The 14,039-nt window shown below is 40.9% G+C and overlaps 5 non-coding genes across 5 annotated transcripts; all 5 read left to right on the forward strand.

Annotated features, from left to right (window-relative positions):
- The first annotated feature begins 3,741 nt into the window (after positions 1–3,741).
- TRNAS-UGA (transfer RNA serine (anticodon UGA)) lies at positions 3,742–3,823 on the forward strand. The gene has a single exon. It is a non-coding gene; the product is annotated as a tRNA-Ser (tRNA).
- Positions 3,824–5,104: 1,281 nt separating this feature from the next.
- Positions 5,105–5,176, forward strand: TRNAH-GUG (transfer RNA histidin (anticodon GUG)). The gene has a single exon. It is a non-coding gene; the product is annotated as a tRNA-His (tRNA).
- A 2,588-nt stretch (positions 5,177–7,764) lies between these two features.
- TRNAS-CGA (transfer RNA serine (anticodon CGA)) lies at positions 7,765–7,846 on the forward strand. Its single transcript has one exon. It is a non-coding gene; the product is annotated as a tRNA-Ser (tRNA).
- A 1,281-nt stretch (positions 7,847–9,127) lies between these two features.
- TRNAH-GUG (transfer RNA histidin (anticodon GUG)) lies at positions 9,128–9,199 on the forward strand. The gene has a single exon. It is a non-coding gene; the product is annotated as a tRNA-His (tRNA).
- Positions 9,200–11,786: 2,587 nt separating this feature from the next.
- TRNAS-CGA (transfer RNA serine (anticodon CGA)) lies at positions 11,787–11,868 on the forward strand. Its single transcript has one exon. It is a non-coding gene; the product is annotated as a tRNA-Ser (tRNA).
- The last annotated feature ends 2,171 nt before the right edge of the window (positions 11,869–14,039 follow it).

Raw genomic sequence — 14,039 nt, forward strand, 5'->3', positions numbered from 1 at the left:
CTCTCATTCATACCTGCGCATGCACTTGAAAGTTACTTTACCAATAAAAGACGCAAAGAGAGAAATAGAACAAAAGTGCTGGCTGGATTGGCAAACACACTTCATAAAACTGCATTTTCTTTTTTATTCTCCCCCGTGTTACATGCTTAACCTCCCCATGTGTAATTTCTCTTAACCTGCTGTCCCAGGAAGAGAATTTTATCTACAGGCTCTTTCTGTGTTTTTTTCCCTAGTCTGTCTTTCCCATTTCTTAGCTGTGTAACTGTTCCTTTACGCGCTCTATTTAAACGCCATCAATCTCATTTGAGCTCCTTGCTCCCGCTTCTGTTTTCTCCACCTCTCATACTGCCAGTTCTCTCTTTCTCTGTGGTTGGTGGCTACTTTCCTGAGCTTCCGAAGCCACGTGGTTCCTGCCTCTTGTTGTCAGACTTGAATTGGAAAAGGAACCATATTAACAAGCCTTTACCACTCACACACGGCGGAAGTTTATACTTTAATTCAGTGAGCTAAGAAAAGCGTGTTGTGGGTCCCCTACGAGCCATGGTGCTTGCTTCATCATGATTTGGCACCAGTCATTAGCCGCAGCTCTGCTAATGAGCCAGTGAGGTCAGTTTCAATATTTACTCAAAAACATAACCATGCAGCCCACCCCTCAACTGTGTATTTATCTTGCTTTTCTGCTGTTCGTGTGATTAGCTGGGAGGAGCTCACGGCGACATCCTCCCTATAAAAGTGTAGATGGATCACTCTCTAACTCTTTCTCGCTTCACATACAAATGGCTTGAAAGGTGCAGGGAAGATGCAGGTCTAATAGACAGAATAGAAGGTCTGTGCCAGGTGGGTTTCTCTGCATTGGTGTCCCATCACAGGTCCGCAAGTGTAATGTGTGATCTTTGACTCCTGGCATTTCACAAGCAGGCGGCCAGGAAACGGTTTCAGCCTATCAACCACTGAGGAGACGCAGCCTCTGAATGAGGAATGAGGAAGCAATGAATACATCCAGCCTATCACAGGAATAGCCCTGAGTGTTCCGAATTATAAATTCTCCATGTCACTGTATGTCGTTGAGCCCAAGTAGCTCGCCGTGATCGTATAGTGGTTAGTACTCTGCGTTGTGGCCGCAGCAACCTCGGTTTGAATGCGAGTCACAGCATTGTGGTTGGCAATGTCACGGCAGTTGGGTGTTAATTTTACAGAATTAGCAAATGTGCCAGTGGTTTTTGTAAAATGTCTATTAAAAACAGATCCTTTCAAATATTTAAACCATCTAACAACAAATGATTTAAACTCGCATGATTATAAGCTGTAGCTATAATGTATTTACTTACATAAATTATCGTTCTTGAACCTATTGGGGGTGGAGGGGGAGCGGAGCTCACCCCCCAGGTGCAGTTGAGTGACCTGTGTTGTGGCTCTCTAGAGGGAAGGCACAAATTTTGCTGTCACCCAGCCCAATCCAGACGTGTATTGGGGCCAGGTTTCAGGCAAATAGAGCAGTAAGTGCAGAGAAATGTTCACTCTCTAAAAGTGGCATTTCTAAAATAGTAAAGTTAAATCCAACCTCACCAGTAAGTAGGATTTTCAATAAATAAATAAAGCTACTCCTCTCCGATATGGAATTACCAAATAAAAAGTATAGGGGAATACACAGAGCTAACCTATGAGAGGGGTAGACCTCACAGTAGTGAAAAATGAAATAGACTGTTTGGTACTTACAGGACACGCGAACCACCAAAGTACATATCTTATTTTTTACTTACATAGCATCATGTACCTAGGACTACCTAGGGCCTACCTTAGGTGTAAATTATATGTAATAAAAGGGGAGTTTAAGGCTTGGCAAGTAGGCTGGGACTCCCCTGGGAGACCCCTGAGTCTATGCCCAGAACCATAACTCTGCCAGTCGAGTACTTACCTAAAAGCCGATAACTCACTTTTCTTCCATAGGCTAAAATTTCGTTGTTTCACTTGGAAATTCTTCTAAGTGGTGTGGAGTTTTGGAACTTTAAAATATTCATCTAAAATCAGCCGAACAACGAATTCTGATTTACTCACCTGTTATCAGGAGAGACCTCAGTGCTGCATCTTGGAGCTCAGTACTGACCCTGAAAAGTAATTTTAACCGTACTTACCAGTAACTCGAATTTCCTTACATGGGATATCATTGCCTGCTTTTTACTGAAAATTTTCTAAGTGTCGATTTTTGAAACTTACAAATATTCTTTAAAAATCGTACCAACTGTGAAAACGTAATTGTTTACCTGTTTTAGATAGATGTCCCAGTACTGAGCCCAGGAGCCCAGCACTGGATTACAAAAGTAACGAGAACGTACTTTACCCGTAACTTGAATTTTCTTCCATAGGAAACCATTGACTGTTTTTCTGTGAAATTTCTTCTAAGTGTCGATTTTGCAAACATGTAAATATTCCTTAAAAATCGCCTGTATAACTTAAACGCAGTTTCTCAACTGCTTACAGGTGGTACAGTAGTGCTGGATCTAGGATCCAACACTGACCTAGAAAAAGTAACCATAACCCCACTTACCTGCTAAGTGAATTTCCTTCCATAGGATAACATTGGTAATTTGATCAGCAAAAGTTTCGAAGTGTCAACTTTTAAAATAGCAAAATATTGCTTAAAAATCACAACAGTAACTAAAACGAATTTACTCACTTGTTTCCAAGAACTGTCCCAGGACTGAATCTAGGATCCAGTCCTGGATTTAGAAAAGTAATCCTGAAAGTAATTAATTGCATATAACTTAAAATTCCCATTGAGCTCAATGTATTATTGTGATTCAAATTGTGTTGCCTATTGCAATAAACTGTAACTATGACCTGCAAAAGTCAATTGCCTATTGCAAAGTATTTAACTAAAGCATCTCATTCTGAGAAAGTATAATTTGATACCTATTGTTGGTTCTAAAATAAAACAACAATATCTTTTGTATGCAAACCAATGGCCTAGAGTTCAGTTCTTGAGTGTGTGAGACCATTTGCTGACTGAGTGTGTACAACAAATGTTTTACACTGTACTCTGATACTGCCTTACTGCTCGGCAAGCTACCACTTTAGAGAGTAAGGTTATATCTAACTTTAGCCTCTGCCAAACCTCTGGGGACTCGGGACTCTGTGCACACTGTACCTATTTGGGAACAGTATATACAGAGCCACTTTCTCACAGTAGTGATAAAGTGATTAGAGTCCTAAGGCCAACATAAAGATACAGCAAAACTTGAGGTGAAAAGCAAAAAGGTTGCTGGTAGGCCACCTTAAGGATGCCAGGTCTAACAAAAACTGAACTAAGGATAACATGAGTAAAACATCAGGTTTCTCTACTGCATTTGGTGAGACAAGTGGGCCTTCTTTTATCTTCCATTCAAGCAATCTTTGACAGACCCCTTTATTATAGAGCTTTTCAAGGATTAAAGATAAGGCACTTACAAAGGAGTCCCAAATACTCAGAGATGGTTGACTTCTGTAATATGGGTCGTAGACTAAAAGCAGCGCAAAAACAGAGTGCAACAGGGTCCAAAAAACTTGAGTGCCACAAGAGAGTTTGAATGCAAGCGTATCCTTTTACAGATCCAGAGATATACTCATGCAATTTTTGTTTTTAGGACAGAACGTGCATGATGAAAAAAACATTGTTTTTAAAAAGCGCATTGCAGAATATCAGTACTTTGATGTGGGAAAACATCAAAACTTTCAAACAAAATATTTGTAGGCAGCTTACAGCAAGTTGTTGTGGCCGAGTGGTTAAGGCAATGGACTTGAAATCCATTGGGGTATTCCCGCGTAGGTTCGAATCCTGCCAACAACGAGGATCTTTTTATTATCGGCTACAATTTCAGAAGTTAACCTTTAGTATTTCTTCCATTTCAGTTTTATAACTAGGTGGCTTATTTTTGTGTCACTATTGCCTCTCCACATATTTGTTATCGCTACCTCTTTCATGTCTTTGCTACACCTCATTCCGACTTTAGCACTGGTGTAAACGCTTCAAATTATTATACCGTTGCTCTCTCATTCATACCTGCGCATGCACTTGAAAGTTACTTTACCAATAAAAGACGCAAAGAGAGAAATAGAACAAAAGTGCTGGCTGGATTGGCAAACACACTTCATAAAACTGCATTTTCTTTTTTATTCTCCCCCGTGTCACATGCTTAACCTCCCCATGTGTAATTTCTCTTAACCTGCTGTCCCAGGAAGAGAATTTCATCTACAGGCCCTTTCTGTGTTTTTTTCCCTAGTCTGTCTTTCCCATTTCTTAGCTGTGTAACTGTTCCTTTACGCGCTCTATTTAAACGCCATCAATCTCATTTGAGCTCCTTGCTCCCGCTTCTGTTTTCTCCACCTCTCATACTGCCAGTTCTCTCTTTCTCTGTGGTTGGTCGCTACTTTCCTGAGCTTCCGAAGCCACGTGGTTCCTGCCTCTTGTTGTCAGACTTGAATTGGAAAAGGAACCATATTAACAAGCCTTTACCACTCACACACGGCGGAAGTTTATACTTTAATTCAGTGAGCTAAGAAAAGCGTGTTGTGGGTCCCTTACGAGCCATGGTGCTTGCTTCATCATGATTTGGCACCAGTCATTAGCCGCAGCTCTGCTAATGAGCCACTGAGGTCAGTTTCAATATTTACTCAAAAATATAACCATGCAGCCCACCCCTCAACTGTGTATTTATCTTGCTTTTCTGCTGTTCGTGTGATTAGCTGGGAGGAGCTCACGGCGACATCCTCCCTATAAAAGTGTAGATGGATCACTCTCTAACTCTTTCTTGCTTCACATACAAATGGCTTGAAAGGTGCAGGGAAGATGCAGGTCTAATAGACAGAATAGAAGGTCTGTGCCAGGTGGGTTTATCTGCATTGGTGTCCCATCACAGGTCCGTAAGTGTAATGTGTGATCTTTGACTCCTGGCAATTCACAAGCAGGCGGCCAGGAAACGGTTTCAGCCTATCTACCACTGAGGAGACGCAGCCTCTGAATGAGGAATGAGGAAGCAATGAATACATCCAGTCTATCACAGGAACAGCCCTGAGTGTTCCGAATTATACATTCTCCATGTCACTGTATGTCGTTGAGCCCAAGTAGCTCGCCGTGATCGTATAGTGGTTAGTACTCTGCGTTGTGGCCGCAGCAACCTCGGTTCGAATCCGAGTCACGGCATTGTGGTTGGCAATGTCACGGCCGTTGGGTGTTAATTTTACAGAATTAGCAAATGTACCAGTGGTTTTTGTAAAATGTCTATTAAAAACAGATCCTTTCAAATATTTAAACCATCTAACAACAAATGATTTAAACTTGCATGATTATAAGCTGTAGCTATAATGTATTTACTTACATAAATTATCGTTCTTGAACCTATTGGGGGTGGAGGGGGAGCGGAGCTCACCCCCCAGGTGCAGTTGAGTGACCTGTGTTGTGGCTCTCTAGAGGGAAGGCACAAATTTTGCTGTCACCCAGCCCAATCCAGACGTGTATTGGGGCCAGGTTTCAGGCAAATAGAGCAGTAAGTGCAGAGAAATGTTCACTCTCTAAAAGTGGCATTTCTAAAATAGTAAAGTTAAATCCAACCTCACCAGTAAGTAGGATTTTCAATAAATAAATAAAGCTACTCCTCTCCGATATGGAATTACCAAATAAAAAGTATAGGGGAATACACAGAGCTAACCTATGAGAGGGGTAGACCTCACAGTAGTGAAAAATGAAATAGACTGTTTGGTACTTACAGGACACGCGAACCACCAAAGTACATATCTTATTTTTTACTTACATAGCATCATGCACCTAGGACTACCTAGGGCCTACCTTAGGTGTAAATTATATGTAATAAAAGGGGAGTTTAAGGCTTGGCAAGTAGGCTGGGACTCCCCTGGGAGACCCCTGAGTCTATGCCCAGAACCATAACTCTGCCAGTCGAGTACTTACCTAAAAGCCGATAACTCACTTTTCTTCCATAGGCTAAAATTTCGTTGTTTCACTTGGAAATTCTTCTAAGTGGTGTGGAGTTTTGGAACTTTAAAATATTCATCTAAAATCAGCCGAACAACGAATTCTGATTTACTCACCTGTTATCAGGAGAGACCTCAGTGCTGCATCTTGGAGCTCAGTACTGACCCTGAAAAGTAATTTTAACCGTACTTACCAGTAACTCGAATTTCCTTACATGGGATATCATTGCCTGCTTTTTGCTGAAAATTTTCTAAGTGTCGATTTTTGAAACTTACAAATATTCTTTAAAAATCGTACCAACTGTGAAAACGTAATTGTTTACCTGTTTTAGATAGATGTCCCAGTACTGAGCCTAGGAGCCCAGCACTGGATTACAAAAGTAACGAGAACGTACTTTACCCGTAACTTGAATTTTCTTCCATAGGAAACCATTGACTGTTTTTCTGTGAAATTTCTTCTAAGTGTCGATTTTGCAAACATGTAAATATTCCTTAAAAATCGCCTGTATAACTTAAACGCAGTTTCTCAACTGCTTACAGGTGGTACAGTAGTGCTGGATCTAGGATCCAACACTGACCTAGAAAAAGTAACCATAACCCCACTTACCTGCTAAGTGAATTTCCTTCCATAGGATAACATTGGTAATTTGATCAGCAAAAGTTTCTAAGTGTCAACTTTTAAAATAGCAAAATATTGCTTAAAAATCACAACAGTAACTAAAACGAATTTACTCACTTGTTTCCAAGAACTGTCCCAGGACTGAATCTAGGATCCAGTCATGGATTTAGAAAAGTAATCCTGAAAGTAATTAATTGCATATAACTTAAAATTCCCATTGAGCTCAATGTATTATTGTGATTCAAATTGTGTTGCCTATTGCAATAAACTGTAACTATGACCTGCAAAAGTCAATTGCCTATTGCAAAGTATTTAACTAAAGCATCTCATTCTGAGAAAGTATATTTTGATACCTATTGTTGGTTCTAAAATAAAACAACAATATCTTTTGTATGCAAACCAATGGCCTAGAGTTCAGTTCTTGAGTGTGTGAGACCATTTGCTGACTGAGTGTGTACAACAAATGTTTTATACTGTACTCTGATACTGCCTTACTGCTCGGCAAGCTACCACTTTAGAGAGTAAGGTTATATCTAACTTTAGCCTCTGCCAAACCTCTGGGGACTGGGGACTCTGTGCACACTGTACCTATTTGGGAACAGTATATACAGAGCCACTTTCTCACAGTAGTGATAAAGTGATTAGAGTCCTAAGGCCAACATAAAGATACAGCAAAACTTGAGGTGAAAAGCAAAAAGGTTGCTGGTAGGCCACCTTAAGGATGCCAGGTCTAACAAAAACTGAACTAAGGATAACATGAGTAAAACATCAGGTTTCTCTACTGCATTTGGTGAGACAAGTGGGCCTTCTTTTATCTTCCATTCAAGCAATCTTTGACAGACCCCTTTATTATAGAGCTTTTCAAGGATTAAAGATAAGGCACTTACAAAGGAGTCCCAAATACTCAGAGATGGTTGACTTCTGTAATATGGGTCGTAGACTAAAAGCAGCGCAAAAACAGAGTGCAACAGGGTCCAAAAAACTTGAGTGCCACAAGAGAGTTTGAATGCAAGCGTATCCTTTTACAGATCCAGAGATATACTCATGCAATTTTTGTTTTTAGGACAGAACGTGCATGATGAAAAAAACATTGTTTTTAAAAAGCGCATTGCAGAATATCAGTACTTTGATGTGGGAAAACATCAAAACTTTCAAACAAAATATTTGTAGGCAGCTTACAGCAAGTTGTTGTGGCCGAGTGGTTAAGGCAATGGACTCGAAATCCATTGGGGTATTCCCGCGTAGGTTCGAATCCTGCCAACAAAGAGGATCTTTTTATTATCGGCTACAATTTCAGAAGTTAACCTTTAGTATTTCTTCCATTTCAGTTTTATAACTAGGTGGCTTATTTTTGTGTCACTATTGCCTCTCCACATATTTGTTATCGCTACCTCTTTCATGTCTTTGCTACACCTCATTCCTACTTTAGCACTGGTGTAAACGCTTCAAATTATTATACCGTTGCTCTCTCATTCATACCTGCCCATGCACTTGAAAGTTACTTTACCAATAAAAGACGCAAAGAGAGAAATAGAACAAAAGTGCTGGCTGGATTGGCAAACACACTTCATAAAACTGCATTTTCTTTTTTATTCTCCCCCGTGTCACATGCTTAACCTCCCCATGTGTAATTTCTCTTAACCTGCTGTCCCAGGAAGAGAATTTCATCTACAGGCCCTTTCTGTGTTTTTTTCCCCAGTCTGTCTTTCCCATTTCTTAGCTGTGTAACTGTTCCTTTACGCGCTCTATTTAAACGGCTTCAATCTCATTTGAGCTCCTTGCTCCCGCTTCTGTTTTCTCCACCTCTCATACTGCCAGTTCTCTCTTTCTCTGTGGTTGGTGGCTACTTTCCTGAGCTTCCGAAGCCACGTGGTTCCTGCCTCTTGTTGTCAGACTTGAATTGGAAAAGGAACCATATTAACAAGCCTTTACCACTCACACACGGCGGAAGTTTATACTTTAATTCAGTGAGCTAAGAAAAGCGTGTTGTGGGTCCCCTACGAGCCATGGTGCTTGCTTCATCATGATTTGGCACCAGTCATTAGCCGCAGCTCTGCTAATGAGCCACTGAGGTCAGTTTCAATATTTACTCAAAAATATAACCATGCAGCCCACCCCTCAACTGTGTATTTATCTTGCTTTTCTGCTGTTCGTGTGATTAGCTGGGAGGAGCTCACGGCGACATCCTCCCTATAAAAGTGTAGATGGATCACTCTCTAACTCTTTCTTGCTTCACATACAAATGGCTTGAAAGGTGCAGGGAAGATGCAGGTCTAATAGACAGAATAGAAGGTCTGTGCCAGGTGGGTTTCTCTGCATTGGTGTCCCATCACAGGTCCGTAAGTGTAATGTGTGATCTTTGACTCCTGGCAATTCACAAGCAGGCGGCCAGGAAACGGTTTCAGCCTATCTACCACTGAGGAGACGCAGCCTCTGAATGAGGAATGAGGAAGCAATGAATACATCCAGCCTATCACAGGAACAGCCCTGAGTGTTCCGAATTATAAATTCTCCATGTCACTGTATGTCGTTGAGCCCAAGTAGCTCGCCGTGATCGTATAGTGGTTAGTACTCTGCGTTGTGGCCGCAGCAACCTCGGTTCGAATCCGAGTCACGGCATTGTGGTTGGCAATGTCACGGCAGTTGGGTGTTAATTTTACAGAATTAGCAAATGTACCAGTGGTTTTTGGAAAATGTCTATTAAAAACAGATCCTTTCAAATATTTAAACCATCTAACAACAAATGATTTAAACTCGCATGATTATAAGCTGTAGCTATAATGTATTTACTTACATAAATTATCGTTCTTGAACCTATTGGGGGTGGAGGGGGAGCGGAGCTCACCCCCCAGGTGCAGTTGAGTGACCTGTGTTGTGGCTCTCTAGAGGGAAGGCACAAATTTTGCTGTCACCCAGCCCAATCCAGACGTGTATTGGGGCCAGGTTTCAGGCAAATAGAGCAGTAAGTGCAGAGAAATGTTCACTCTCTAAAAGTGGCATTTCTAAAATAGTAAAGTTAAATCCAACCTCACCAGTAAGTAGGATTTTCAATAAATAAATAAAGCTACTCCTCTCCGATATGGAATTACCAAATAAAAAGTATAGGGGAATACACAGAGCTAACCTATGAGAGGGGTAGACCTCACAGTAGTGAAAAATGAAATAGACGGTTTGGTACTTACAGGACACGTGAACCACCAAAGTACATATCTTATTTTTTACTTACATAGCATCATGCACCTAGGACTACCTAGGGCCTACCTTAGGTGTAAATTATATGTAACAAAAGGGGAGTTTAAGGCTTGGCAAGTAGGCTGGGACTCCCCTGGGAGACCCCTGAGTCTATGCCCAGAACCATAACTCTGCCAGTCGAGTACTTACCTAAAAGCCGATAACTCACTTTTCTTCCATAGGCTAAAATTTCGTTGTTTCACTTGGAAATTCTTCTAAGTGGTGTGGAGTTTTGGAACTTTAAAATATTCATCTAAAATCAGCCGAACAACGAATTCTGATTTACTCACCTGTTATCAGGAGAGACCTCAGTGCTGCATCTTGGAGCTCAGTACTGACCCTGAAAAGTAATTTTAACCGTACTTACCAGTAACTCGAATTTCCTTCCATGGGATATCATTGCCTGCTTTTTGCTGAAAATTTTCTAAGTGTCGATTTTTGAAACTTACAAATATTCTTTAAAAATCGTACCAACTGTGAAAACGTAATTGTTTACCTGTTTTAGATAGATGTCCCAGTACTGAGCCTAGGAGCCCAGCACTGGATTACAAAAGTAACGAGAACGTACTTTACCCGTAACTTGAATTTTCTTCCATAGGAAACCATTGACTGTTTTTCTGTGAAATTTCTTCTAAGTGTCGATTTTGCAAACATGTAAATATTCCTTAAAAATCGCCTGTATAACTTAAACGCAGTTTCTCAACTGCTTACAGGTGGTACAGTAGTGCTGGATCTAGGATCCAACACTGACCTAGAAAAAGTAACCATAACCCCACTTACCTGCTAAGTGAATTTCCTTCCATAGGATAACATTGGTAATTTGATCAGCAAAAGTTTCGAAGTGTCAACTTTTAAAATAGCAAAATATTGCTTAAAAATCACAACAGTAACTAAAACGAATTTACTCACTTGTTTCCAAGAAATGTCCCAGGACTGAATCTAGGATCCAGTCCTGGATTTAGAAAAGTAATCCTGAAAGTAATTAATTGCATATAACTTAAAATTCCCATTGAGCTCAATGTATTATTGTGATTCAAATTGTGTTGCCTATTGCAATAAACTGTAACTATGACCTGCAAAAGTCAATTGCCTATTGCAAAGTATTTAACTAAAGCATCTCATTCTGAGAAAGTATATTTTGATACCTATTGTTGGTTCTAAAATAAAACAACAATATCTTTTGTATGCAAACCAATGGCCTAGAGTTCAGTTCTTGAGTGTGTGAGACCATTTGCTGACTGAGTGTGTACAACAAATGTTTTACACTGTACTCTGATACTGCCTTACTGCTCGGCAAGCTACCACTTTAGAGAGTAAGGTTATATCTAACTTTAGCCTCTGCCAAACCTCTGGGGACTGGGGACTCTGTGCACACTGTACCTATTTGGGAACAGTATATACAGAGCCACTTTCTCACAGTAGTGATAAAGTGATTAGAGTCCTAAGGCCAACATAAAGATACAGCAAAACGTGAGGTGAAAAGCAAAAAGGTTGCTGGTAGGCCACCTTAAGGAGGCCAGGTCTACCAAAAACTGAACTAAGGATAACATGAGTAAAACATCAGGTTTCTCTACTGCATTTGGTGAGACAAGTGGGCCTTCTTTTATCTTCCATTCAAGCAATCTTTGACAGACCCCTTTATTATAGAGCTTTTCAAGGATTAAAGATAAGGCACTTACAAAGGAGTCCCAAAAACACAGAGATGGTTGACTTCTGTAATATGGGTCGTAGACTAAAAGCAGCGCAAAAACAGAGTGCAACAGGGTCCAAAAAACTTGAGTGCCACAAGGGAGTTTGAATGCAAGCGTATCCTTTTACAGATCCAGAGATATACTCATGCAATTTTTGTTTTTAGGACAGAACGTGCATGATGAAAAAAACATTGTTTTTAAAAAGCGCATTGCAGAATATCAGTACTTTGATGTGGGAAAACTTCAAAACTTTCAAAAAAATATTTGTAGGCAGCTTACAGCAAGTTGTTGTGGCCGAGTGGTTAAGGCGATGGACTCGAAATCCATTGGGGTATCCCCGCGCAGGTTCGAATCCTGCCAACAACGAGAATCTTTTTATTATCGGCTACAATTTCAGAAGTTAACCTTTAGTATTTCTTCCATTTCAGTTTTATAAATAGGTGGCTTATTTTTGTGTCACTATTGCCTCTCCACATATTTGTTATCGCTACCTCTTTCATGTCTTTGCTACACCTCATTCCTACTTTAGCACTGGTGTAAACGCTTCAAATTATTATACCGTTGCTCTCTCATTCATACCTGCGCATGCACTTGAAAGTTACTTTACCAATAAAAGACGCAAAGAGAGAAATAGAACAAAAGTGCTGGCTGGATTGGCAAACACACTTCATAAAACTGCATTTTCTTTTTTATTCTCCCCCGTGTTACATGCTTAACCTCCCCATGTGTAATTTCTCTTAACCTGCTGTCCCAGGAAGAGAATTTCATCTACAGGCTCTTTCTGTGTTTTTTTCCCTAGTCTGTCTTTCCCATTTCTTAGCTGTGTAACTGTTCCTTTACGCGCTCTATTTAAACGCCATCAATCTCATTTGAGCTCCTTGCTCCCGCTTCTGTTTTCTCCACCTCTCATACTGCCAGTTCTCTCTTTCTCTGTGGTTGGTGGCTACTTTCCTGAGCTTCCGAAGCCACGTGGTTCCTGCCTCTTGTTGTCAGACTTGAATTGGAAAAGGAACCATATTAACAAGCCTTTACCACTCACACACGGCGGAAGTTTATACTTTAATTCAGTGAGCTAAGAAAAGCGTGTTGTGGGTCCCCTACGAGCCATGGTGCTTGCTTCATCATGATTTGGCACCAGTCATTAGCCGCAGCTCTGCTAATGAGCCACTGAGGTCAGTTTCAATATTTACTCAAAAACATAACCATGCAGCCCACCCCTCAACTGTGTATTTATCTTGCTTTTCTGCTGTTCGTGTGATTAGCTGGGAGGAGCTCACGGCGACATCCTCCCTATAAAAGTGTAGATGGATCACTTTCTAACTCTTTCTTGCTTCACATACAAATGGCTTGAAAGGTGCAGGGAAGATGCAGGTCTAATAGACAGAATAGAAGGTCTGTGCCAGGTGGGTTTCTCTGCATTGGTGTCCCATCACAGGTCCGCAAGTGTAATATGTGAACTTTGACTCCTGGCATTTCACAAGCAGGCGGCCAGGAAACGGTTTCAGCCTATCAACCACTGAGGAGACGCAGCCTCTGAATGAGGAATGAGGAAGCAATGAATACATCCAGCCTATCACAGGAACAGCCCTGAGTGTTCCGAATTATAAATTCTCCATGTCACTGTATGTCGTTGAGCCCAAGTAGCTCGCCGTGATCGTATAGTGGCTAGTACTCTGCGTTGTGGCCGCAGCAACCTCGGTTTAAATCCGAGTCACGGCATTGTGGTTGGCAATGTCACGGCAGTTGGGTGTTAATTTTACAGAATTAGCAAATGTGCCAGTGGTTTTTGTAAAATGTCTATTAAAAACAGATCCTTTCAAATATTTAAACCATCTAACAACAAATGATTTAAACTCGCATGATTATAAGCTGTAGCTATAATGTATTTACTTACATAAATTATCGTTCTTGAACCTATTGGGGGTGGAGGGGGAGCGGAGCTCACCCCCCAGGTGCAGTTGAGTGACCTGTGTTGTGGCTCTCTAGAGGGAAGGCACAAATTTTGCTGTCACCCAGCCCAATCCAGACGTGTATTGGGGCCAGGTTTCAGGCAAATAGAGCAGTAAGTGCAGAGAAATGTTCACTCTCTAAAAGTGGCATTTCTAAAATAGTAAAGTTAAATCCAACCTCACCAGTAAGTAGGATTTTCAATAAATAAATAAAGCTACTCCTCTCCGATATGGAATTACCAAATAAAAAGTATAGGGGAATACACAGAGCTAACCTATGAGAGGGGTAGACCTCACAGTAGTGAAAAATGAAATAGACTGTTTGGTACTTACAGGACACGCGAACCACCAAAGTACATATCTTATTTTTTACTTACATAGCATCATGTACCTAGGACTACCTAGGGCCTACCTTAGGTGTAAATTATATGTAATAAAAGGGGAGTTTAAGGCTTGGCAAGTAGGCTGGGACTCCCCTGGGAGACCCCTGAGTCTATGCCCAGAACCATAACTCTGCCAGTCGAGTACTTACCTAAAAGCCGATAACTCACTTTTCTTCCATAGGCTAAAATTTCGTTGTTTCACTTG

The sequence above is a fragment of the Triturus cristatus genome, chromosome 12 (genome assembly GCF_964204655.1).
Source record: "Triturus cristatus chromosome 12, aTriCri1.1, whole genome shotgun sequence".
NCBI lineage: Eukaryota > Metazoa > Chordata > Amphibia > Caudata > Salamandridae > Triturus > Triturus cristatus.